Raw genomic sequence first — 27,299 nt, forward strand, 5'->3', positions numbered from 1 at the left:
TTTTTACAAAAATATTTCGTTTATCTTAACTAATATATATTTTTCACTTTTCTAGAAATATAGAGATGAAAGAAACTAAACATGAATATAACATTATATTTCATTAAAATTAAAATCTCTTGATATAAATGAAAAATATAGTAGCTCAGAGCATAAATAATGTAATGCGATGTAACTATTGTATGTTTCTATCTCTTAAATGATTTAAATTTTTTGTTACGAATAAAAAGGGGAAGTTCCGTCAGACTTCAAAAAAAGTGTTATATCCATGATACCAAAGAAAGCAGGAGCAGATAAATGTGAAGAATACAGAACAATTAGTTTTACTAGTCATGCATCAAAAATCTTAACTAGAATTTTATACAGAAGAATTGAGAGGAGAGTGGAAGAAGTGTCAGGAGAAGACCAATTTGGTTTCAGGAAAAGTATAGGGACAAGAGAAGCAATTTTAAGCCTCAGAATAATAGCAGAAGGAAGATTAAAGAAAAACAAACCGACATACTTGGCATTTATAGACGTAGAAAAGGCATTCGATAACGTAAGACTAGAATAAAATATTCAACATTTTAAATTAACTACGGTTCAAATACGGAGATATAAGAACAATTTCTAACATTTACAGGAACCAAACAGCAACAGTAATAATTGAAGAACATAAGAAAGAAGCCGTAATAAGAAAGGGAGTCCGACAAGGATGTTCCCTACCTCGGTTACCTTTTAATCTTTACATGGAACTAGCGGTTAATGATGTGAAAGAACAATTTAGATTCGGAGTAACAGTACAAGGTGAAAAGATAAAGATGCTACCATTTGCCGATGATATAGTAATTCTAGCCGAGAGTAAAAAGGATTTAGAAGAAACAATGAACGGCATAGATGAAGTCCTACGCAAGAACTATCGCATGAAAATAAACAAGAACAAAACGAAAGTAATGAAATGTAATAGAAATGACAAAGATGGACCACTGAATGTGAAAATAGGAGGAGAAAAGATTACGGAGGTAGAAGAATTTTGTTATTTGGGAAGTAGAATTACTAAAGATGGACGAAGCAGGAGCGATATAAAATGCCGAATAGCACAGGCGAAACGAGCCTTCAGTTAGAAATATAATTTGTTTCCATCAAAAATTAATTTAAATGTCGGGAAAAGATTTTTGAAAGTATATGTTTGGAGCGTCGTTTTATATGGAAGTGAAACTTGGACGATCGGAGTATCTGAGAAAAAAAGATTAGAAACTTTTGAAATGTAGTGCTATAGGAGAATATTAAAAATCAGATGGGTGGATAAAGTGACAAATGAAGAGGTGTTGCGGCAAATAGATGAAGAAAGAAGCATTTGGAAAAATGTAGCTAAAAGAAGAGACAGACTTATAGGCCACATATTAAGGCATCCTGGAATATTCGCTTTAATATTGGAGGGACAGGTAGAAGGAAAACATTGTCAGGCAGGCCACGTTTGGAATATGTAAAACAAATTGTTAGGGATGTAGGATGTAGGGGGTATACCGAAATGAAAAGACTAGCAGTAGATAAGGAATCTTGGAGAGCTGCATCAAACCAGTCAAATGGCTAAAGACAAAAAAAAGTTACGAATTATGTTATATTTAAGTACATAATTTCTATAAGTTTTCGAAAAAGTACAAATAGATTAATGAACGATTTGTTTTTATTTAAAATGAAGAAACGGTTACATCTTTTCATTTTTATCTTTGTCTAAAATTACATCTGTCTGCTTAATATAGAATTTTATTAACTCTTACATTATATTTGATAAAATCTTCTATAAATGATGATCTGTTCTGAAATTTACACAGTAATCAGGTTTCCATTAATTAAAAGTTATAGAAATTTTGAAAAATAAAGTTAGATAAACGATAGAAAACTTGTGTGATTGTGTTTAAAAGGTGTTTTTTTTAATTATTAAAAAATACTCATGAAATAAAATTATAATTACTCATATTAAACAGAAGAAATAACAGAAAACAATGGTTTATGTTATGCCCAAATAAAAAATACTGAAATAACAATAAACAATATTAATCTATTTTGTTTATTTAAGAATAAATAAATAAATTTGAGATCATGTAATCTCAAATAAAGAGATTCAAATTATTGCTTTAAAACAGCATAAATTCTACCAGTCTTTCTCAATAATTGGTAAAATAAGTCTCTGATATAAGTAGTAATTTCATGCTGCTGTTACTAGTTTAACAATTCAACTGTAAATATAAAAAATGAAACATTCGGTTTCATATCAAATAAGATTGTAGAGAAAATTTCAACTGCCTACAATGAATAATCTTGGATTATTTAACGTAACACCCAATTTCATTCTGTTGCAACAACTTTAACAATTCTACTGTAAATATGATATGAAACATTCAGTTTCGCATTAAATAAAATTACAGGAAAAATTTCAACAGCTTACAATGAATAATGTTACATTATGTAAGGTAGCAGCCATTTAATTTCATCATCTTTTTTTAAAATTCAATCTAAAGTATAGAAAAAAATGTTACAGAAATAAATAGTAAATATAGCGAAAAAACTGAAAATGTTGATACATAAAAATGTTTAATTACATTACTGTAATAGAAAAAAGAAAGAATGTGTCATCATAAAAGCATGGAACATTCTAGAAAAAACTATTTTTTATCAAACATATCATATTAATTAAAAATATAATACAAAATATATCATCATATAATTCAATCGATGCATATTTATACTAAAAATAGATAAAATATTAAATGAATTATTATACTTCATCGCATTTTATAATTTTGAACAAAGTCATGTGCCATGTTATCTTATAAAACGCAGTAAGCATTTACGTTAAAGTTTTAATTAAATAATTCAATTTAAAATACTTAAAACTATAAAATAATATTATTTATTAAATTCCTAGCATTAATATGTTGTATTCAATAAGCTTACCCTAATTTTAACTTAAAATGGTCAGTTTTACATTTTATTTTAAAGTAACGACGGATTTGAAGGTAACTGCTCCGTAATCGCGACGACGAAGAGATACGTTAACCGACTAACGTGGAAAACAAGACCGTCCTTATCTTCCCTTAATTTCTTCTTCTTAACTGAATTTATAACCTTTAATTTTAATGAATGAATAGTTTTTATTTATTTATGAATTTTTATTATAATTATAAGTGAATTGAATTTTTATTTATAATAAATATTATTTTATTATAATTTATAAAAATAATGTAATTTTTATTTTCATAAAAATAATAGAAATAGTCATCAATAAAAACAACTGTGATCAATGCAGCATTATGTATATATGTAGCAAATTTTATTTGATCATATGTTCGGGCAAAGATAGGTTATGTGAAATTAAATCAGTAGTAAGGAGTAAAAAAAATTGAGAGAACGTTTAAAAAACAATGGTTGTAGAATATTTTAAGAAAATCTTGTTTAATGGTTTTTTGGTTACTAATAATTAAATACGACTATTATAATTTAACCAAATTATTATTGAATTTTAAGATTGAAAGGTTAGACTACGTTCACGTTCGTTTTTAACTGTTTTATTTTCAGTTTTACTGTGTGTTGTTTAAATAGAAGATATGAAATGTAAGTTGTAGATTGTACTAAATGTTAACAAAAAATATATATTAGAATTTCTACCCGGCTTCGCACGAGCTCTGTTCATTAACTTTGTTATCTTTCTTTTACAGGAAAAATATTATTCTGTTGATGAATTTTTGGTAATACTAATCAAAAATATGAGTTTTCTGCATCCCGTTCAACGTGTACGTAAATATGTGCTCAAAACAATTTCCAATGTATATATATATATATATATATATATATATATATATATATATATATATATATTTATATAATTTATTTTTATATTTGTTACTTATACTGACGTGATCTATATAATGTACTATATTTCAATCAAAATAAAGTTTTATTTTTCGTTTACATATGAAAGTCTTTAGGTATTGATAAATTTTACTAAATATTCATAAAAAAGAATTTTTACTCGGCTTCGCACGGTTAGTTAATAAATAGAATTAGATATCTTGTTTTAATAGACAAATTTTTTTTTAATCGTCAGCATTATATTATTGACTATGTTGAAGTTAATTTATTTAAAATTTTCTTTAAAACCTAGCCGGGAATCAAACCAGAGACTTTTCGGTTTAATAGCCGAGCATGCTTCTATCTAGACTGTCTTTAACATTTGTGTTTTTATAAAACAAATTATATGATATCGATTAATTATAAAATTTTAAAACTTTATATTTAGACACATTTATTTTTCTGACTCAACAGAATATCGATTCCGGGAAAATCGCTTACATAAGTGTGTATGTTGGAATTTATTACGCTTAATGGGTGAAGTGAATAAAAAAAATTTACTTTCTCGTCCGTTTTTAGTAAAAAAATTCGCTTCTTGTGAAAAAAAATTAAAATTTTTTGGAGTTACAACATTCGGAGTATTTATCGGCCTGAGTATTTTCTGTAAAATATACATAAATATTTTTTAATATCTGTAAATATTTAAATGAATTGAATAAAAAGCTTCTTTTTTCTTCTAATAATTACTACAGAAATCTTAATGCTACCTTAGATCAACCTGAAAAGTAGAATCAAGTTCTGCGCGTTGTAAAATGGCTGGGTTAATGTATATGCGTAATCACAAAATTATGTAGAGCATAGGTCTATCAGCGCTACGTATAAAAAACTTAATTTTTTCAGCAAAATCATTTAAATATTTATGTAATCGGTTTTCTGCTGATGTAAATAAAGAAAAGGGTGAAGGATTAAATTCTTATCAGAAGATAAAAATATTTCTTTGACCCGGGGTTTCAAAGCTGCATCAGCGAATATTGTAGCAGTAGTATAATATGTCCACATACGGCATCAATTCGACCTTGACCCCCTCATCAGAAAGCTGGAAAATTAAAGGGAGACCACCCCTCCACAATTACTTCCTGTTTTTTGTTAAATTTTTACGCTGAAAGAGTGCATTCACTGTAAAATACATAGTAAAACACGGGTTTGAAATGACCCCAAAAATTACAACAAAGAACAATAAATTTTGTCAAGGGATCAAAGGTTGATTTTTTTTTTTTATTTTGTCTTTTGATTTTAAAATTATTCCTTTATTTTTGTTTAATTTGTTTATATTTTTTATTTTGGGTTGGTTTACTTTTATTTTTTTATTCGATGTGATTTTTAAATTGTTATTCTTCAGGATTTTTTGAATCGATTTTCTAGATTTTGTTATTATAATTATAGTATATTGGATAGTGATTGATTTGAATATTTTATTTCTGTAGGTTTATTAGGTTTTTTAAGGTGACTTGGTTGTTTTTATAAGTATACTTTAAATATTCTTTGCATATTTTTTTTTTTTGTTCAGGTAGCTTAATTTTAAAGCTTAACATTGAAAATGCTACTATGATTTTTTTCACTTTCTTGTGGACAATCTAACTGCAGTAATTTTGTGCAAATCACTTTATAATTTTCCCTAAAAAAACTCGACCCAAAATCTCGGTCGAGTTCGTTTACGGCCAAAATCGGACCATGGAAATGGAAATGGGGTGGCTTTTTCGAAAAAATAAAATATTCCTAAACTTTTTTTATTAGTAAATATCGATTTCGTTTAAACTTTTTACTTTTCCTTGAATAAAGGCCTAAAATGTATCTTAGTAAGGTTTTTTGATATCACCAACCATTGGCCCAGGGGGTGGAAAAAATAGGGTTTTGAAAACAAAATTTTTACTTCCCTTAATAGGCACAGTATCGAATCGGTTTAAAGTGGTCGTTAGTTCTCTAAACATTACTTAAAACTTTTTTTTAAACAATTTTCGATGTAACCAACTCTTACGGCAAGGATGACTAAAATGTTGCTGGAATTGTAAGATGGGGCTTGTCGTATGCTAAATATCTGAAACTTTTTTCACATGCAAACATTGTCGTATGATGTAAATTTGAAGTTTTTCTTAACTTTAAGGTGGAAATTTTGTTTATCCCCTGCAAAAAACCCAAATGTTTTGGATTTTGGGCTTTTTTTAACACTTTTGGTCAAGTCGATTGCAATCAAAAGGGGAGGTGCACAATTGTATGTTTACAACAGTCCTAAATCCAAAATTTCAACATTCTACATCTAATCGTTTTTGAGTTATGCGAGATACACTCGCACATACGTACGTACAGACGTCACGCCGAAAATAGTCAAAATGGATTCAAGAATGGTCAAATAGAAATTTCCGTTGAAATCTGAAAACCGAAATTTTTCGCGTTCACAATTCTTCCTCTACTTCGTACAAGGATACAAAACTCGAGATTTATAAACAACAGTTAATCATTTTAATTGATCCCAAATTATTTTTATTGGTAACTGGTCCCTTGTTATTGAATTCACTACTGTAACAATTCGATTTCGCAGATCTTGAAGAGTAGCAGGCTTAATTGGTACAACCCTTGGATTAGTTTAGTGGTTAACTCGTCATCGCAAATCAGCTGATTTCGAAGTAGAGAGTTCTAGGGCTCAAATCCTAGCAAAGGCACCTTTTGACAGATTTGAATACTAGATAGTGGATACCAGTGTTCTTTGGTGGTTGGGATTCAATTAACCACACATCTCAGGAATGATCGACCTGAGACTCTACAAGACTACACTTCATTTACATTCATACATATCATCCTCATTCATCTACTGAATTAATACCTTACGGTAGTTCCGGAGGCTAAAGGCTAAACAGAAAAAAGTTATTAACACTGAAGTAAAAGCTTTTATATATATATATATTTTTTTTTTTTTCTTCTTATATTGTAATGTCGACATATTACAAAATAGAATTATAAACGAGTGTTCAGGTTTAAAGTAATAAAAAATATTACATTTGCTATTTAAAAATTAAAGAGGTAAAATATTTAATTTAATAGAACGTAATAACATTAAAAATGCCGATCTTATAAAAATAAAATTTATAAAAAAATACAAATATAAAATTGTAACGACACGCTTATAATAAATTATCAGATGAAAAACAAGTTTAAATTTAATATTGTATTATAATACAATACGAATAGGATAGGGCATCTTACACTATATCAACTCATCACTTTACATCTAAAAGACTTGAAAATAATGACGTGATATTTAAAAATTAAAGGTCCGATGTTTACTCTAATATAAATGAATGTGTTAAAACTTACAAGGCTGAAGAACAACATGTGAAAGTTGTTTTTGTAACTATTGAAAGCCATTTAGCCGTACTGGGAAAGAATTTTAAAAAGTATTTTCTTTCTGGCGAATCCTGATGGCAAGTTACAAGCAGGTTAGGGATCCATTTCAAAATACTCCCAAAGGGCTGTCAACTGCTGAAGAAGAAATCTTCATAGACTTTTTTTGCCACAGCTAGTGGCGAAATCAAAAGACAGTTTAGTAATAAATCACTCTTTGAATTTTGGGCAGGGGTGGATGATGAGTTTTCTGCACTAAAATTCTGCCATTCAACAGTCTATAAAAATTGGTTTATTAAATGTGATTTCAGCTACTAGTATTTTGCTTACTTAACATTCTAATTTTCAAATTACTTTTCTTTTTTTTGAGATGGGCATCATTACTTTGGCCATTTTGTCTTATGAGAATGGAAATCTGTAGCGTATGAAAACTGTCATGCCTGACCAAATTTTGAACCCAGGACCTCCAGATGAAAGACTGAAACACTAAAAACCAGATTTTGAACCCAGGACCTCCAGATGAAAGACTGAAACACTAAAATTACTACAACATTTTAGATCTTCCTCCATGATTTAGGTTTGCAAAAAAATTCAGTTTAGTAAAAGGATAATATTTAAAAAATCATCTTTCTGTCAGGAAAAAATGTTGGTTAAAACGAATTATCAATTCAATGTATAACATAATTTCAAAATTTAGACCAGGAGCATTAGACATTGATTTTGGAAAAATTTGTGGTACTTTTTCTATCTCCCTCTTTAAAAGTTTGCAAATTTTTTGCCTGGAAATAACTCAAAGTAGCAGAAAACATTGATATTAACAATAACCAGGTTGGAGAAATAACCTAGTAACCCGATATAACTATTTATGTTTATTTATTTTATAAATTTATATTTATAAACTAACCAAACTTAAGCTGTACTTGGTTCGCTTGCTAACCTTGACTAATAAACAGTAATGTTTTCAGTATTTAAATAATAAATTCAGTAATTATTGCAATTATTTATTATTTAAATAATCAAAATATTACTGTTAATTAGTTGAGGTTAGCAAGTTTAAGTTAAGTTTGGTTATAATATATCTATAATTATAAGCAATAATGCTTATATTATTAATATGTTAATATAGAGAATGTTTAAAATGTTTGGTATAAAACAGCATGTTAGTGTGTCATTGCGTTACAGGGTTATTTCTGCAAACTGGTTATTGTTAACATCAAAATTTCCTGCTATTTTTGGTTGTTTCTAGGTGAAAAACTTGCAAACATTTGGGAGGGGAGAGAAAAAATTACCAAGTACTTTTTCGTTTTATACCACCCAAAAATTCTTGCCCAAATCAACTCAAAAATAATTATGTTGAATAAAACAATTTTTAGGTGAGAAAACAGGGGAAAAAAATTTATTTTCAATTTTTAAAAAATGTTTTTTTTTGTCAAGAATCTTATTGATAAAAAATTTAATAAACATTATTGCTTATAATTATAGATATAAATTAACATAACTTTATGTATGTTGTCCTGCTTTGTTTTACCTCCCTGTTATCTCTAGACTGAATAGATGAAATTTTTCAGTAATTTTTATATATATAAGATATTGATGTCGTTTAATTTTTATCACAATTTATCAAGGGAAAAGGGATACAAATCTCATAACTACCATAACCAAAAATGTTACTCAAACAGTAGATAAATTTTGTCATATAATTAAATGCTTCTTCAATAGCTAAGATAGTTTCTGATTATGTTGGTTGGGTCTTATTCAAATTCCAATAAAGGCGTAGGGGCAGAAAACAGTTTTTGGTTTTTTCTTTTACTTGCTCAAAGTCAAATTCTTATATTTAGGTTATTCCGTTACATTAGTATGTCACTTTGGTTATGTATTATGGCAATTTAATTATGGATGTGTGATAGCCTAATTTTTTGCTTTGTTTCATCATTTATGTTTTGCTTTATCTTCAGACAGGATTCACTGATTTTTTATGAAATTTTATTACTTACATAGCATAGTGTTGTACGTTCCAAGTGTGGATGTGTAGATATTAACAAATCAGATACCATTTAATTTTGGTTACTACAAGTTAAGGGATGGGGAGATACAGTCCCATATCACAAAATTTTACTTAAAGAGTAGAATAACCTTTATGTATAATTCTTTACTTATACTTTAATGTTCAACCTCACTTGGACAAAACTTCAAATAATTTTCCTGGTGAAGTTGAGTAAGTTATGCAACTCCTTGCCAGCTTTAAATTATTTTGTAATTATCATTTGACATGGTAATATTTTTTCTGTAAAAGAAATTGCTTTTAATTCTATTTTATAAAAGTTAGCGGGAAGACCTTTTAAATGAATCTGTAATCTAATAAAAATTGTAGTTAGTTTCTGTGCTCAGATTGCTTTAGATTTGATAGAGATGTATATTATCATTTTTTTGAGAGACTGACTATAGAGACTTTTTAAGAGAGTGACTATTGTTTTTAGCAAAAATAACCAGGTAATTTTACATATTCCTCACATCTATCAATAAATTGCAGCCCGGTTTACTTTGCACCGCAAAAGTTGAACCTTTATTAATGTTTTAATAAATGCCTTGTATATAAAAATAGTTAGTTCAAACCAAAAGAGACACATGTATTTTTAAAATATGTTAAAAAAGTAACACGTTAGAATTTTAAAATCTATTGAATTTATTATGTAATTAATACAATTCAAAGTATAAAAAATAAGTTAAAAACTTTTTCTTTCATCTGTTGTTTGGCTGGGTTGTTTCTATTCTTAAAACCTTTCTGTTGTGTGCTAATTTTTTAACCTTATTATATTTACTGCATTCTACATTTTCTGATATCTCTTTCAAATATTGCACTTTTATCTTACTCCACAATTTTAATCTCAATTTATCTTTTATTTATTGAACATTCTTTCTTTCCTTTCCTATTAATTTTATGTCCTCTTCATTTAAAATTTGAAACATTGTGTAACATAATGTTTGAAAAGTTTCTATTTTTCTTTATTTTCATTTTAGTTTCATGTTTCACTCTATACAGTGCTACGATTCATACAAATATTTTAGAGAATTTCTTTCTGATTCATAGATCTCAATTTGATACGAACAGATTTAACTACATTTATAAACTCAAGAAAAATTTTGAACCCAATCACCAGCAGGAAAAATCACGTTGACATTCTTGTGGAATGTAAAAGACCCATTTATTTTTGATACTCCACCATACAGTTCTCATTTGGCCCCATCTGATATCCACTTTAGTCCACTTAAGGAGGCAGTCATAAAAGTTTAATGGCAATGACAATGTCAAGGAAAAATTGGCTCTGACATCAAAACAAAAATTTCTACATGCAGGCATAAATAAGCTGATTCAGAGGTGTTTAAAAGTGAAAGAAGTCACATTTTAGCTGCAGAGCAATTTTTGTCTTTATTTATTAATAACCCTTGTAAAACAACATGAATAATTGAAAACTAGAAAAATTGAAAATGAAACAAAATCTTTTTTTTCAGATGTGTGAGTTATCATTTATACTATCTATTTTTGTAAAATTATCACACTTTCAAAACTTTTCGACTATCGGTAATGTATCATGTACATTATTAATTACATAGTCATAACGTACAGTTTTTTTAGCATCGTCTGGTGTTCTAACAGTTTATAGTATGATTACTATATACAGTTTATATATGATCACTAGATTTTATTGGATAATAGCCCTACAGTTAAATTAAGTTCAAAAAAATTTCAAATAACCTAAAGGAGTGGAGAATACTGTCAGGCGAATTAAATAACAAAAAAAAACTATTGTAAATACTACTTTTATGGCAGTATAAATACTGTCATAAACAGCTCATTTTAGCAGTGCACGATTGAAAAATGCAGATAGTACATTTTTAAGTAAATTCTGCATTCATAGATTTTCAACAATACGGTGTAATTGTTGCTTATATATATTTAATAGTTCTGGAATATTTATTTTGGATAAATAATAATTTTCTTTTTATTTGATTAATAAATAGATTTTTGTTTTTTTACTCATGATTATAATTTGTAGTAATTGATTATACTATTATGTTGTGAATGCAGATCTATCCTTTTTATTAAACTATTAAAATAAACACAAAAATTATATTTTTTTAGAATCATTCTTTTGTTTTTTGTTACAGGTCCGATACTGGTAATTTACTACATAGGTTAAAGATTGTGGATCATTTTAACAGCATTAATGTGACTTAAATATTTATTTCTGTTAATGTAATACTAACGATTGGAAGGAGAAATACTTATTTTGTAGCTGGTGCTCCTTTTTCCAGTATATTAAACTAATTTTTTTACGATTTCATCAGCAATCTTGTTTATATTTATTTTGTTAATATGTGAATATTCAGATAAATATATGCATGGTATTTTAAGAAAAATATCGTGTTCGCCCCGGTAAGTTCCTCTGTAGGTTGTGTTTATTTTTTAGTTATGTGTGTTTTTTCTGGTTTTGTATGCATTTTATTCATTTGGTTAAGTTTACTTATGTCGCGTTAATACACTTTCGTAAAAATTATTAGAAACTGGATTTTAATTTTTTTATTGATTATTATATTGTATAATTAGCTGTACAAAAGGTATGTAAAACATGAGTATATCTTGAAAAGAATTGGAAAAAAAAAATTTTTCATGCATGTTTTTTAAAAAATTCCAATTCCGATTCATATAATTTACTTCTTGCATTGAATAATTTTTAGGGGGATTTTCTTTTATTCAGATTGTTTTGTAATATCATATATGCTATTTTTAACTGTTATTTTAGTAATTTTCTCTTTATTTCATTAATAAATAGGGTTTTGTATTTTTTCTCATGATTATAATTTTTGGTGATTGATTAAACGATTATGTTTTGAATGGTGTTGCAGATGTGTTGTTTTTTATAACTATTAAAAAAATTACAAAAAATATTCTTTTAACATAATTCTTTTGTTCTATTGTTACAGGTACGATACAGGCAATTTACTTCAAAGGTTAAAGACTGTGGATTATTTGAACAGCGTTAACTTTACTTAAATATTTATCTCTGTTAATGTAATACTATCGACTGGAAGGAGGAATATTTATTTCGTAGCAGGTGGTTCTTTTTCCAGTATGTTAAACTAATTATTTTACTGATTTATCAACAAACTTATTTATATATATTTTTAAATATAAGAATATTCGTATAATAAATATATTCATGGTATTTTAAGAAAAATATCGTGTTCGCCCAGGTAAGTCCCACTGTAGGTTGTGTTTATTTTTTATTCATATATTTTTATACATGTGTGTTTTTTCAGGTTTTTTATGCATTTAATTTTTTCGGTTATGTTTCAGTTTTAAGTCGTGTTCGTATCCCAAACAGTACACTTTGGTGAAAGTTATTAGAAACAGGATTTTAATTTTTTTTATTGATTATTATATTGTAGGATTAGCTGTATAAAAGGTATGTAAAACATGACTATATCTTGAAAATAGGAGGAAAAAAAAATATTTTTCATGCATGTTTTTTGGAAAAGTTCCAATTCCGGATCATACAATTTACTTCTCGCGTTAAATAATTTTTATGGCGATTTTCTTTAATTCTGATATTTTTGTAATATCATATAATGCTATTTTTAACTGTTTGTAGAACTCTATTCATTAATAAATGTTTAGGTTACTGTATTGCCTTGGTTTAGTTGTTCGGTTAGCTTTAGTAGAGTGAGTTGTGTAGTTATTTGGTTTTTGCATATGTATTGAGCATGTTCTGTGTGTGCTTAGTTGACGCATTGTTAAAAAGAATGTTCTTAGGATACAAATATACGATCACCCCTTCAAAAGTACAGCCTGATTCTAATGCAGATCCTAAAATTCAAGAAAATATTTGTGATAAGTATTCACTATCATCAGCATATTTTCTAACAGGTAATAATAATTTTTTTATGATGATTATTAGATAATATAACTATTGTTTCATTAATATCATGAAGATAATATTTCTGATGAATAAACTTCTTTTTTTTTGTTTTCAGGTACATATGTTACATGTATAGAAATGTTTGCTTAATATTAAATTCATCCTATTTCAAAGAGCTGTTCGGTGTGACTAATACATGATGTTCAGTATTAATTCCATAACGGTAGGAAACATTTTTCTCAGTAACTTAGTGCTATATTTTTTGTTGGTTTATACATATTGATTTAAAATTATAAGATTTTATTGTAAAACATCCATGTATAGTTAATTAATATTATATTTGATTATTGTTTGAGATTTAAAAAAAATGTTTATTTGTGTTTCAGATGCATGATTTGTCATTTAAGTACTGTACTTATTTTAAAATTATGCCACTTTCAAGACTTTCGAGCTGATTAATATATCATGTTCAGTATAATTTAAATAGCGGTAATGTACTGTTTTGTTAGCATCTTCACATTAACTAACAGTTTTTACTTATTATACGATTAATAGATTTTATTCGATAATACGCACATAGATTAATAATAAAATCATAAATTTTTGTTTAAGACTATTAAAATACTTATAAATTATTATTTTTTTTGTTGTTTCAGATGTCATTGTTATCATTTAACACCCTACCCATTTTAAAAATGGATGCTTTCAAGACTGTTTGACAGTGATTAAAATACGAGGGACGATCAGAAAGTAAGTTACACCCGGTCTATGAAACAAACATATTTTTATAAGACAAACCTACATGTTTTTATATATTTTTTGACTGCCTGTTTTTTTGTGTCTCCATTTATGTGTTTCGCTTTCAGTTTAAATAGTGTAATGTAGTTCCCAGCTCTCATCCAGTATGTGGACTTCTTTCAAAACATGTGGACCAATCGTGGAATAATATTGATGAAAATAAAAGAACTGATGTAAAAAGTTGATGTTTGTGGTTGTCGGTCAACAGATGTGGCACAATTTATGCACACATGTTGGGGTAACCTAGCTGATCGTGAATGAAATCGCATACTTTCACAAACGTTATCTTAACTTGCAATTTCTCCAATTTTACTGCGCCGGTTACTCATTATCATTTCATTCACGGTTTCCGATAAACCCATCGTGTTTTCAGTTAAGTGATCCCAAAAAAGTGAGCTTTGGGATGAAAGTTGACACCGTGTAAGTCGTGGGGGTTTCATCCTATGGCTATTTTGTTCTCTCCACCCACACGCATCAGTGGGGAATCAGGGCTTACTGATTGTGACAATGGTGACCCTCGACATATGATGAACCTGTCAGGAGTGCGGGAAGGACATGTGCTAAGCGAGTCTGGATCTGATAGGCTGTCTCCGGGAAGGTTAACAGATTAACATGCCGGCAATGTGGAAAAGGAGGTCGGCATGTTTTCAATATAGCGGGAGGGATCTGGACGGATAAGCTCCTTAGATAGGAGCAAGAAAGGGTGGGCAAAGACTTTATTCATAGCACTTCAAGGTGATAGTGTTATCCTAAAACAAGAAGAAGTACTCTACTTATTTTATAATTATGCTACTTTCAAGACTTCTGAATTGATTAATATATCATGTTCAGTATAATTTACTTAGTGGTAATGTACAGTTTTGTTAGCATCGTCATATTTTCTAACAGTTTTTACTTATTATATGATTATTAGAATTTATGGATAATAAGCCCATAAATTAATAATAAAATTATAAATTTTTGTTTAAGATTATTAAAATACTTTTAAAATTATTTTTTGTTTTTGTTTCAGATGTTAGTGTTATCATTAAAACTCTCTACTTATTTTAAAAATTGATGCTTTCAATACTGCTTGACAATCATTAAAATACGAGGGATGATCAGAAAGTAAGTTAAACCCGTTCTATGAAACAAACATATATTCATAAGACAATTCCGTTTTGCTGAACAAAAACCTATATATTTTTTGACAAAATCGCCAACATTTTTCATACATTGTGACAAGTTTTTTAATTTCAATCTCATCAAAATTTAATATAAATTTGGTGTAATGAAGCACCCAGCCATCATCCCCTATGCTGATTTCTTTCAATACCTATGGACCAGTCGTGGAATAATGTTGAAGAAAAAAAAGAGCTGACGCAAATCGTTGATGTTTGTGGTTGTTGGTCAACAGATGTGGCACCATTTGTGCACACATTTTGGGAAAACCAAACTGATCGTGAATGATATCGCATACACAATACTTTCGCTGATGTTATGTTCACTTGCAATTTCTCCAATTTTAGTGCGCCGGTTACTCATGATCATTTCATTCATGGTTTCCGATTTACCCATCGTGTTGTCAGTTTAGTGACGCCCAAACAGTTAAATTGGGATGAAACTTAGCACCATGTAAGTCGATTATAAAATAATTATTGTTTTTATTTTTATGTTATTAGCCAGTAATTGTCACTAAAGTTGTCAATGAAAGACTAAATGTAAAAGATGTAGGAAAGTCAGGGTTCTGTAATCGCACAAGTATTTGGTAAGGGTGGTCCTAGCACATCCCTGAATGGTCTATATTTTGGAAAACAGGAAAATATTAACATAAAAAATGTTTGCTACTATTTTGAATAGTAACTCGATGCTTCTATAGTGTGTCTATGCAAACCATAGAAATTGAATAGTTTTTTCTCTGATCAGACCTGGGCTCCATTAATTGTATTTGAGCAGTTGTGTTGTTTAGAATTAAACTGTACCCCTTAGAGAACTTACATGTTTATAGTTATTGGTAATCGTAGTAGTAAACATACCATCTATCAATGGACTGCGAGAGCTGCACGGTGTTGCAACCTCGCCCAAGTCTTGAAATTCTTCCGAAACAAAAGGTCAATTGTTGTAAAATGAAGATAAGTGTAAATTTAACCAAGATATGGGACATGCAGTTGTACAACCTCATGCGGGGTCGATTTTAGGATAGCGATAGGAGTAAGCACAATGATAAGATCTTTGTCAATGTGATTTGTATTGGTGAAAATTAACCTGGCAATATGCTTGCAAAGCAATTGTTGTAAGGCAAACTGATAATTTTTTACCTGTTTTTATTTCCTCCATTAAATGTAATAGAAATTATTAATAATAAATAATAATAGTAAATTAATAAAAATTATCAGCTTGCATTACGGTGTGCAAGTGTACTTCTGGGTTAATTGTCTGCAATAACTTGTTTGTTTGTCAATGGAGTTTTATAAATGAGGTGTCATTTTGTTCAAAATGAAATGCTTAATAATTTTATAATAAGAAAAAATTTGATTTATAAATAATTACAAAGATATTGAAGATTAAAAAGTAAGATGGCTGCCATTTTGAAATTTTTGAAGGTGACGTCAAATTTTTTTTTATTTTTTAGAGTAAAGAGTCTTAGATTTGCCAAATTTAATTGAAGTAGGTTTATCCATTCCTGAGAAATAATTTCTTTGTTGAAAATCAAAAAATGGTTACCCGATTGGATAGGCAATTTATATGACCTATCAGAAATACTGTTGAAACTTTCATTGGTAGTAAGAATAATGGAATGTGATCCTAATGCTACAGTTGATATGGTTGCTAACTTGATCTTCAGAATTGCATTTATATAACAGGTGAATTAACATTTGTGTTGTTAACGAAATTGGTTTTTAATTTTAAACTAAACTAGAGGTAAACTTATTGAAATGAATAAACCATATGCGTATATTACCAGTATAGCCTGTCTATTACCCTGGTACCTATGTTTTATGGCATAACCCACTATCCTATCATATGGTTTTTTCAGGCAGTATTATAGAAATACCCAAGAAAACTAGTTTATTATTTTCCAGTAAGTTTCATCTTCAGGAGATTATAAATCTATTCCAGTAGATCCAGTTGTCACTTCAAAAGTATTATATCATCAGAATAATGTGTTTTGTAGATCAACATAACTATTGTATGCACATATTTTTAATTAAATACTGTAAAAATTAGATCATTGGGACTGCCTTTATAATTTTGTTTTAAGAAGTTGCACATTATAAAATCAGCACTGCCTATGGAGTCTTTTGCAATCAATTCAATGACAAAGAAACACTATTAAGGTACTAGTAAACATCCGTATGATAATTAAATGGTATAGGACATCCACTTGTTTGTTGATCTGCTTGTTTATGATCGTTTTATTGTTGTTATTTAATTTAATTTGTAAAATGTTCATTTTTCTTTCTTTAATAAGTTGACAATTAATTTCATTGATTCTTCCATTTTCATTGGAGTATGCCCTTTTATTAAATTCGTTGTATAATTAGAATCTTGTTTTTGATTTTTAAAAGATCTTAAGTGTTTGTTAAAATATAATTTTCATTTTCTTCATGTTTGTCCAATATATGTTGCATTGAACAAGTGATAAAAGAATGAAGATAAGAAAGGTAAGCAGTACACAACATAGAAACTATTGTGAGGTTAGCAAAAAAGATAATAGTAATTATTATCTTAATAACAATTATAGTAGCAATAGGTTTACTTGAAAATAGTATTTGTTATTTTTTGAAAGTAAAATTAAAATATGACGTGTGTGATTTTTTTTTTTGTACTCATAATGTATTCTTTTCCAGGTAGAAGCCATGAAACATAATGCCTGGAATCTCCAAAACGTTACAAGCAAGTAGCCACATTGAATCACAATGTATGGACTATTGTGGAGAGCCCACACTAAGGAATAACCGTTAAAAAAGATAAACAGCTCTTCTGTTGTTAGGATCAATAAAATTAACAATTGGTATGACCTTAACAAAATAATTTAAAATCTAAACTATAACTAATAATTTATATGTTAATTAATAATAAACTACAACTAATACTTAAGTTATAATGAACTACAATTATACTTTCCATTCAGTTTTTCCTTAGATGTTTATTAGTTGAGTATAATTTTTGACAGTATTTTTTAAAAAAGTAGAAAAGCCAGAAATAAAAATTGACCCTTAAATAGATATCAGAGTCAAAGATAGAGTTATGGATAATAAATATTCTCGTAAGTAATTTTAGGTACACCTGTTTGGAGGTAAGTTATCAAACTGATAAATGAGTACTAAGAATGTAGTAAATTTGTTGGATCTTTTCCTTTACGTGTCGAGGAGTTTTTTTTTTCAGAAATTATGTAATTTATGATCTTAAACTACGATGCTATTAACAAACAAACAAAAAATGGAGAATTGTCCTTACTTGTCATTATGGAGGTTAATCTTTCAGGATTTGTTAAAAAAAATCATGATCTTGGTACTGCTGGTTTCACATAAATTCAACAAGATATGACTCAAACAGTTTACTACTGGTGCTGCAGTTAATTTTATTCTGTTGTTTGGCAGACCTCTACATACTTACATACAGGAGTGTGCACTCCTGTTTGTGGGTTAACAAAAATTGTGCTGAGCAATTAACCATTTGATGTTAATATCCATTAAGTTTTGAATGTCACGATTCACACATAACCTTTGTGTTATGATTAATCTCCAGCTCCTCCTGACAAAACTTTACAGGTTAGCTTCTTTGCCTACCAATAAATGAAAAACATAATTATGTTGAATGGTAATCTAGACCAATAAGAAGAGTTTTTGAGATAACTGTTTGTATTTGTACAATCATCACAGGAACACATCCTTTGATCGTGTGCAGCCATACACAAAATTGTCTCAAGACCATGTTGATAAATGCAAGGTTTGTGTATATACCATGTTTCTGTAAAATCATGCCACCATTGTTTTCATTTGCAATTTGTTCCATGAGACAAATAACACTCATGACAACTATGGAAATAAACATGTGACTGACAATATGTACTTATAAAATTGTTTATAGCCGACATCGATAACTGCATGTTCGAACACACAAAACATCATATGTTATCAAAACATAATGCATGATAAAGAATGTTTATAATATACAATTGGTATATGACTTGTCATGTCTTGTATGTTTTTTTAAAGATTAGTATATTTTATGTTCAAAATAAAACGACAAATAAATCAAAAGAATATAATGAAAAATAATTTCTTTACCTTAACTGAAAAGATCGAACCTTAGGCTAGGATTTAAGCTAGAAGATAGTTACAGAATAAAAAGAAACTAAGAGTAGAATCCAACTTACACAAACTTACAAACTATGAATTCCCCCCCTAAAAAAAATACAGAAACACAAACTCAAATGAATTCGTATTTATTTTTTACTTATTATTATGTTTTACTTAGTACATTAGTATTTTATTAAACAACATTGTTTAATAAAATAAGCAGTAATCAGATTTTCTACTGCTTCACTATTATTCATTTCTTTTCATTAGACTTTATAAAATAGTATCTCACATGAAAAAGTTTTAATTGAAATGGTTTGTAACAGTAAGTTAGTATTTCTTTAGATCAAACATCTGCTGAATCTTACAGAAAGATAATTAAAATAGTCTGATTACTGTATTTCAGGTAGATATGCTGTACATTAAAATCATGCTACGTACATTCAAGTATTTATTAATAAAAATTTGGGTAGAAAAACTAGAATATTCATATTGTTTCATCATGTACTATAAACCGTCCTCCTAAAACAGAAATTATCCATGTTTTTTTGTCTTTGTTATGTATCTTTAAGCATTTTTTAGTGACGTTATTTTAAAACAAGAAATCAGCATAACTATTTTCAGTTTTATTTCATGTTCATTTCTTGAAATTTTGTTTTTAATTGCTTGTGACCATTCAAAATAGGAATATCCGAATCTTGACGAATTGACCGCTAATTATCTCAGATAACCGATAAATGGCATCGCAATTTCCGCCACAAAATGTGCGTACATGTATGTACGCATGTATGTTGGCGTGTAAATCGCCTTTTATCTCCAGAACAACTTGACCGATTTTCAACAAACGTTACGATTATATTTCTATAGTAGCGACATTGATGCTATTAAATTTTCAATTCAAAAGGTCTGACTGGGGATACAGGGAGAAAAAATCGTCTCCAGTTTTTGCATAATTAAGGTTATATATTTTTTCATAATCGAAAAATATATAGCAAAATAACAAGTATATAGGAGTATATATAAATTAAACCCAAGAATATATAAATTAAACTTTAATGATTCTACTAAATAAATACCACATTGCATAAACTGGATGCACATTCTTTTTTTCTTTTTCCTGTTTAGCCTCTGGTAATTACTTTTCAGATAATACTTCAGAAGATGAATGAGGATGATATGTATGAGTATAAATTAAGTGTAGTCTTGTACAGTCTAACCATTGCTGAGATGTGTGGTTAATTGAAACCTTACCACTAATGAACACTATCCACAATCTACTATTCAAATCTGTGTAAAAATAACTGACTAAGGATACACATTCTGAAATAGATAAAAGTTCATAAACAGGCACTATACTCAACAAAATGAAATTTCACATGTAGCTTCATGGAAACAAGACAAAGCCATTACCCACAATAAGCATTTTATATAACAGAAAATCAATATTTCAACCGTTGAATAAGAAATATCCAAACATACCAAATCTGACAAAAGCATCATTTTACATGAAAATGTCATAAACTGAAAATGAGAAAACACTTATGCCACTCAGCGGAATCTAGAGTTGGAGGTTTCAGTGGTTTAGGTACTTTTAAATTTGTATGATTTATTTTGTAATTGTTTTTACTTTCCCAGGAATAGGTAGTAGTTGCAGCAGCTATAGCTCTAAGGAAAGGTGATCAGTAAATTTTTGGGTGGGTGTTTTTGGAAACTCAGTGTTTCTGACCCCCTTTAAAAAAAAAAAAAAAATCCATGGAAAACTCTAGGAGAATGTGTGTGTGTATTATGTATTATGTTAGCAAATATTTTGATAAATATCACTATACTGGCTGACATTAAAACTTGCTATTTGTATTTAATTATTTTTATATATGGGGCATTGATTCCATTATTTTTGGAATTAATCAGACAAGGTTATGGGGTAATTATCACTATTTTAAGATTTTAATTTTTTGTGAGAGGAATCATAGCACTTGAATTTAGCAGGGGTAATATTGTATGAGTTATTTATAGTAATGGAATTTTAAGTCAATTAGACTGAAGGATAGGGATATAATTATTTTAATTGTATTCTATAATTTTTGTTAAGCATTTCCAAAATAAATTTCTAATACTCATGAAATTTGGAGAAAATATTCATTGACAAAGTTCTAATTTCTGTAAATTTTGTATGTTTACTATCATTCCTGTTAGGGAAGTGACAAGGTATACGTGGTAATTTTACTTAATCATTTATTTATTTTATTTATTACCAAATTCCTTTAAGCATTTACATATACAAAAAGGACCTATAGGGGGCATAAATACCCTCACATAGGTTGGTCCTATAATTAAAAAAATTTATATATTTTACACAAATTATGAAGTATACCTCACTCAATTAAAACAGTGCATAAATAAACTATACCAAACATTTTAAAAACGAATGTTTTAGTATATAAAAAGATCATAACAGACAAAAAAATATAGAATCCATTTCTAGAATAAATCCTCTATACAGTATCAATCGTTTTGATTTGCTCTTTCAATTTTCATTTTAACATTTTTTATTAACATTGAAATCCTTAAATTTATTTGGCAATTCATTAAAATATTTTTTAGAGTAGTAGACGCAGCATCTTTGTCCAATCAATTGTTAACAGGTGTTTTGGTAACTTAATACTTTTAAAACGAGTGTTAATTGGATTTTGAATAAACTCATTTTTTAGTTCATTATATAGGTACACAATAGAATTCACAACAAAAACATGCCTGGTGTCCAATGGTCTGTCAGGATCCTGTTCACTGATTCCAATTAATTTAAGATTTCTAAATTATTTAGTTATTTAATTTCACTAGATTATAAAAGAGCATCACATGTAATAATGTTCACTTCATGAATTTTTGTTTCAGCTTTAACTTGAAAATATGTGCAAAAAACAATTATATTTATTTAATATGTTATTTCAGGCACGACAAAATTTAATTGAACTTTTTTTTGTTCATAGCATAAAAGAATCTTTGCTATCAATTGTTTTTTTTTTAGGGAAAATTATGAATTGTGCACTTGAACATGTTCTTTTTGATGATTGTGGAACCTCAGCCAAAATGTAATGACAATCATAATTGATCTACTTAATCACGTTAACTAATTACTACTAAGATAATTGAAAAAAATTGCAAAAATGGGTTCCATTTACCTCTTGCTTTTGTTTTTTAACAATTCTACATACTCGATGAAGCTGACCTTATATTAAAAAAAAAAGATTTGCTGAGCGGTGATGTTGGGGGTAGCCCTCAGTTTTAATTTATAAAAGGTTGGCAATATATTTGCTTTTATGTTGACAGCAGTTCGTAAAAAAATTAATATATTAACTGGTTGTATGAGACTTATGCTAGATTTCTTATGTGTTACGGGCGAACCAAATTTTATTAATTTGGTAATAAACATTATGTATCAAGCAGAAATAACATAGTCCTACTTTCTGTCATTGTGACATTAACAGCTGTTAATGAATTTTTTTTAACCTCTGGGACCACCGTTAGGTATTACTTAAGAGGATGACAATTTTTGTAGCTTTTGAAAATGCCATGCCTGACCGGGATTCGAACCCGGGACCTCCGGATGAAAGGCTGAGATGCTACCACTCGCGCCACAGAGGCCGGCGCTGTTATGAATTATTGACGTAAAAGTTACGTACAGTTGCTGTTATATTTCCTATCCGGTGCGTCCTTTATTATTTCAAAAGGTTTGTTAACATGCTTCCAAGAATTGAATACAAAGTACACATTTTCCCCAGTTGGATCTTAGTATGAGTGTTGCTTGTTTACTCGACTGAAATTTGAAGTCGTTGAGTCTTTGCAATTTCACATGAAACTTACTTTAAGGGCTTTAATTGAAATTATATAATATTATAGAGTAACGGACAAATGGATAATGGCTGTCCTTCTGCGGAGGATGTAGAGAACCAAAATTGTGTAAAGAGTATTTTGACACAAATTTGAAATGTGAACATAAGATAACTAAATTTAAATCAGCTCAAAAAGTAATTTAAGATATATTACTCCCAATAATGGCATTTTCTATTATATTAATTGCAATTAAAAATAAAAATAAATAAAAGCATAAGTAGCCTAAAGGTAATATGTACTTCGCTGAAGACAACCAAAGCCTATGCGATATCTTTACCCGTACTCCTTGTGACGTCACTAAGTAGTTAGATTTCTATGCTAGTTAGTCGACGTTTTTAATCTACTTTAATGTTCGGTGTAACGTTGTAGCTCTCTGTAATATGATTTGGTAAGTTTTCAGTGTTTGGTTAAAAAAAGAAAAAAAAAATGTATTTGTGCCATGAGTTTAGAGATAATAACTTGTTTGGATGTGTGCTTTGAGTTAAGCAATTTTATATGTAGTGTTGCCGTTGTTGCTGTTTTACAGTTTCGTGTAATGGCGTCTCTGTGTAAGGTATTTCGTAGTTTACTTTATTTGAATCATGTTTTATTATTAAATGTAAACGTCTTGCTTTTCGGTTGACATTGCTTTATGTAATTAAACTTATCTATCTACCGATTATGTATGATTTACTGTAGTGTTTGTTATGTATTTTTGTAAATGATGTGTCAAAATGTGTGCATTTTTAATTTCGAAGATTTAGTCTTTCATAATTTCACTTCGCTTATTAGCTAATCAGTAGAGGTATATTTTTTAGTTCGAGTTTGTTTTCATTATTGAATTAGGAGTAGGGCTATTTTAAAGTACATGCAAGCACAAAAAGGAATTAAGATACGCTAGATGCTCTCGTTACTATTAGATATTTTTACATTCCTTAATGTATTTTCTCAGAACTGTTAAATTATATAGAAGATTATTGAGATATAATGATTGCTTTGACTGAGTAATGATTGGTTTTTAATATAATTATAACAGAAATTTTCTGTTTGCGTCTTGTTTTTTAACATTTATTTAAAATAGCTGCTTTGCCAAAGTGGTTGTTTTTATTGTCTGTAATTTTGCTAATGAAATTCTTTGAAAAACTCTTAGCCTTGATTGAATTATTTGTATGTTTTCTTTGCATTTTACTTTCTTTGTTTTTGAGGTAAATATAATAAATACTGGCCATATTGGAATATCACAATTTCCTTGCATATGCTTTTGCACAAATGGTCTGTAGTAGTTTTATTATGTTATATGCTTCAATTTTGGGGTTACAGTGACTAAATTATGTTGCACATTATTATATGTTATAAATTACAAAAGTAAGAAAAAGTTAACCATTAACTATTTTACTTATGACTGGTACTAATTAAAGTAGTACCAATTTTAAATTACACTTCACATTTAAGGTACACTAAATGTTTTTGCAGCTAACTACTGTAAAAATCAGTTTTTGAAATATCATTATCAATATATTTACATTTTAATATTTACTCATTAAGAGTCAAATATTTATAAATTATATGGTAATTTTGAGCAATTACTTGATCCAATTTCAATTTTATTCATTATTTAATGTAGTATGCTTAGGATTAGGAAAACACAAAATCTTAATGCTGTTAGCATTAATAGGTACATTGTTTTCAATGTTAAATTTATATTTGATTCTGTCAGAAAACTGGAAGGACTACTCTACTACATTTAGAAGATGTGACTATGTGCAAATTTGAATTTTTAGCAGCATTAAAATTCTTGTCAGTTTTACTAGTAACTGGAACTGACGAGTGAAAAAAAAGCAAACTTGTTTCTCACTTCTTAATTATTAAATCACTGTGTACCTATATCTTACAATAATAAAACATAATCCCTATTTTACCAAGATTACAACATGTGGCAAGGGGTTCTTTGCAAGAATGGCAAGCAGGCAACAAGCTTAATTCCATGTGACTTAACAATAGATTGTGCACAGCATACAATATGGTGATCGCTCATAGTGATTGAATTTACAGTTTGTCAGTGCTAGCATTTAGTATTATACTTAGAAATTCAAAAGTTAGTTTGCACTTTATCCATGAAGAATCGAAGGCAAAGTACAGGCCAAATACCTATTGTCAGACTAAAATATTTATTGCCAATGGTGATGTTCTGTAATTTCATGCACTGCTTATGAATAATTTTGTTTTGGTATCAAAGATTTTCCATTGTAATATTCAACATTTCTAATTTTATATATCAGGTTGATCTGTTTATTACTTAATTGTTTGATATATTTTTAATATCCAGGCACAGTTTTAGAAGGAAATGAATTTTAATTTGGGAGAACTATTAGTGTCTTTGGGACTTGGTGGATAGTTTTTGGTTTTATATTGTAAAAAAATATTTTTTTAAATACTAAAAGCCCAGAAGAAAAAAAGACTGTTTTATTAAATTAAAAATTAAAAAAAAATTGGAATTGTCAGAACTGTTACTTAAAATTGAAATTTATATATCATTGGAAAAATTAGTTCTTGATTTTTAAAATAGGCTTATCTGGTCAATATTTTTGCAAGAAAATATTTTGGAAGGGTTTGTAAATACTAGCTCATGATTTTATCAGTGAATAATTCTTGCTAATCCCTAATATGTATTTATTAATGGATCTGTTTAGTAAGTATGGGTGTACTACATTATGGTTGTATCAGTGAAATTTCACACTGGTATAATTTTTTAATTTTCCTAATGTGTACATTCCAGTCTGTTCAACTAGTGAACAATAAGCAACTGACACAAAGTCCATGAAATGAGTTTGATATGTATGACATATAAATGAGGTGTAGTCTTGTTGAGACTCAGGCCAACCATTCCTGAGATGTGTGATTTAACCCCAACCACACCAGTAACCATTGACAAGTAATCAAATTCATGTAAAAGGAACTACTTTTTACTTGGATTTGAACCTCAGAAACATTGATTTTAAAAATCACATATTAGTTTGATTTGGCAAATTATATCATTACAGTATTGAATTTGAAATAGGAAATTCAGTGATCAGATTTTAACGATTATGCTTTTCTCTATCCCATAAATACTCTGAAAGTTTGTATTACATTAAAGACAGACTATATGAATAGCATGTTGTCCACAAAATTATTTTAGGAATAATAAATCAAGTATAATGTGCAATGTATGAGAGGTTATCTCTAAAGTAAAGATAGTTTCACTGTAAAAAAATTATTCTGAAAACTATAAATATTTTTTATTTCTCTTAAACTACATACCTTTTACTATTTCTCTATATAATCTCTACATGAATTAAGACATTTATTGTAGCGATACACCAGCTTCAATATACCCTCCTCGTATTCTTCTGCCACCAGTCCATTTAGCTACTGATTAACAGCATTTTTAAGTTCATAATCACCCGCAAATTGCATACCACTCAAAAATTCTTTCACTTTCCCATACAAATTGTAATCAGAAGAAGGTAAGTCTGGAGTGTTTGGTGGTGATTGTAAATTTCCCCATCCAAATGCCCTTAGTAAATCATGTGTCAGACCTGCAACATGTGGACGGCACTGTTGCTCAGCCGCCCATGTTGTAGATTTTGAATGGTGCGCTGTAACTTACATAGAGTTCGCAGTAGGCTTCTGCATTTATAGTCATTACACATGACACGAAATCAATCAGCAATATGCCAAACGGATCCCAAAAGATTGTGGCAATCAGTTTGCGTTCAAATGGCTCTGGTTTGACCTTTGTTGGTCTTGTTGGTGACGCCATTCACTTGACTGCCGTTTTCTTTCTGGCATGTAATACAAAATCAATGTTTCATCACTGGTAACAATTGAATTAAGGAACTCATCACCTTTTTCTGTGTAGCACATCAAAAATTCCAAAGCAGATCGCATTTGGATTTTTTGTGATGTTCTGTTAAGACTTGCAACACCCAATGCGCACAAACCTTTCTGGAGCCTAAATAGTCATGAACAATGTGACCAGTAACAGCTCTTGAAATATCAGGAAAAAGAATGGTCAGGTCAGAAATTGTTGAGTGACGATCTTTTCTGATTTCATCATTGATGTGTTTCAACAAGCCCTCAGTGATTATAAAGGGCCTCCCCGAACATTCTTCATCATGCACATTAATTCTGTTATTTCTAAACCTTTCACACCATTTTT

At 28.8% G+C, this 27,299-nt stretch overlaps 2 long non-coding RNA genes across 2 annotated transcripts; both read left to right on the forward strand.

Moving 5' to 3' along the window:
* The first annotated feature begins 3,344 nt into the window (after window positions 1-3,344).
* LOC142319746 (uncharacterized) lies at window positions 3,345-11,659 on the forward strand. The gene is made up of 3 exons (XR_012755264.1): window positions 3,345-3,594; window positions 3,699-3,773; window positions 11,395-11,659. It is a non-coding gene; the product is annotated as an uncharacterized LOC142319746 (long non-coding RNA).
* Window positions 11,660-13,738: 2,079 nt separating this feature from the next.
* LOC142320387 (uncharacterized) lies at window positions 13,739-17,931 on the forward strand. Its single transcript, XR_012755365.1, has 3 exons — window positions 13,739-13,895; window positions 14,956-15,050; window positions 17,774-17,931. It is a non-coding gene; the product is annotated as an uncharacterized LOC142320387 (long non-coding RNA).
* Window positions 17,932-27,299: the final 9,368 nt, after the last annotated feature.

Source organism: Lycorma delicatula, chromosome 2 (genome assembly GCF_047948215.1).
Source record: "Lycorma delicatula isolate Av1 chromosome 2, ASM4794821v1, whole genome shotgun sequence".
NCBI lineage: Eukaryota > Metazoa > Arthropoda > Insecta > Hemiptera > Fulgoridae > Lycorma > Lycorma delicatula.